Source organism: Limulus polyphemus, unplaced genomic scaffold (genome assembly GCF_000517525.1).
Source record: "Limulus polyphemus unplaced genomic scaffold, Limulus_polyphemus-2.1.2 Scaffold9155, whole genome shotgun sequence".
Classification (NCBI taxonomy): Eukaryota; Metazoa; Arthropoda; class Merostomata; order Xiphosura; family Limulidae; genus Limulus; species Limulus polyphemus.
Window position 1 is genome coordinate 17,783 of NW_013674765.1, and position 2,081 is coordinate 19,863.

Sequence of the window (2,081 nt, forward strand, 5' to 3'; positions counted from 1 at the left end):
ACTGGTATAATACTGTACCATTGACTAGATGGGTGGTTGGGAAGGAGTAAAAATAATGGTTTTGGTTACTGCTATAACAGAGATTTCACCCAATCCGGAGATCGGATGGAAGAGTTAGCAATCCGTTAGCTTTTGAATACCAGTCACATGTTGGTCACTCACTCAAAGTCCTTTTTAAACAGAGTATTTCATTAAAGCACACACTGTCTACTAGACACCATTACCAAAGACAAAGGTAAAACCACCACTTACGTTCGAAAGCTGCTCTGTGGCACAAAATGGAACGCTTTCCTTTTAAATATGAACAAACTGATACCATTGTTTCGCAGTTCGAGAGTGTAATACAACCCTCTTTCTGATTGGACCACCAATGTGACCAGACTATCCCACCCAACGCTGTGATTCAATAAGAATTCCCCAAACAAAGTCATAAGGCCTCTGTCGGAGTGGGTGGAGCAACAAACTATTCAAGTTCCATTTTTAGGTCAACAGTTTGGTCTATGTTAGAGGAACCTAAATCCGCTTTCTCTCCAGCCTATTCTGTATGGATTCGTCCGGTTGTCAGTGCCGTACGACAACAGAACCTCTAAAAATAAGCATTTACTTCGAGCAGAACATTTAACACACGATCATAGCGAAGCCAGAGGAGACCACGTGTAGTTTCACACTGAATATTTTATAACACATTTGACGATTATTAATCAACAGTTATTTGTAATACTCTGGGTCTCGGGTTACGTTTCGGCGAATTACAAGTGATTTAGCAAACAATGAGCTAAAAAATAATAACAGTGATTTTGGAAGTTAGCTAAGGTAGTAAAAAAGGGGAAGAAAGCGATATGACGAAGTGTGTTATGTGAGCTTGGCGCCACTATGATATAACTAAAATCTTGTCACGTGGGTGACACGTTCATCTCCTTCATATGATAAAACAGTTTCATTTCAACTGGAGGGTGATCTCATTGTTAATCAAATATTTGTATTTACTTTATAACATGCAAACTTATGTTTACAGAACTTAACGAAAAGGTCAATTCACGCCATGTCATACTACAAGTTCTGCTACATTATCAGAAGAAATATATATATATATCATATAGCATAAAAATGTATTGTGTGATTTAAAAATAATATTTTATTGTTTAATGTCTTACAGAAGGAAACAATGACAGTCTTAATAAATATTATATTATAATATCAAACCAGTGAATTAGTGTATATTATAATAAACGTTGTTAAACCAGTGACTTATTATATCTTATAATAAACATTGTTAAACCAGTGAATTAGTGTATATTATAATAAACATTGTTAAACCAGTGAATTATTATATATTATAATAAACGTTGTTAAACCAGTGACTTATTATATATTATAATAAACATTGTTAAACCAGTGACTAATTATATATTATAATAAACATTGTTAAACCAATGACTTATTATATATTATAATAAACGTTGTTAAACCAGTGACTTATTATATATTATAATAAACATTGTTAAACCAGTGACTTATTATATATTATAATAAACATTGTTAAACCAGTGAATTAGTGTATATTATAATAAACATTGTTAAACCAGTGACTTATTATATCTTATAATAAACATTGTTAAACCAGTAAATTAGTGTATATTATAATAAAAATTATTAAATCAATGTGACATATTGTATATTACGATACAGCATTATACCAGTGACATATTGTATATTATGGTACAATATTATACCAGTGACATATTGTATATTTTTGTAGCTGTCTTTAAAGTATCGTGAAATATTTTGACCCCGAGTGACCCAGGTCATATTCTGAATCCTTCCTCTTACACCCAGCTAAGACTTCTTCCATACCAACCATTGTAGCTGTCTTTAAAGTATCGTGAAATATTTTGACCCCGAGTGACCCAGGTCATATTCTGAATCCTTCCTCTTACACCCAGCTAAGACTTCTTCCATACCAACCATTGTAGCTGTCTTTAAAGTATCGTGAAATATTTGCCCCGAGTGACCCAGGTCATATTCTGAATCCTTCCTCTTACACCCAGCTAAGACTTCTTCCATACCAACCATTGTAGCTG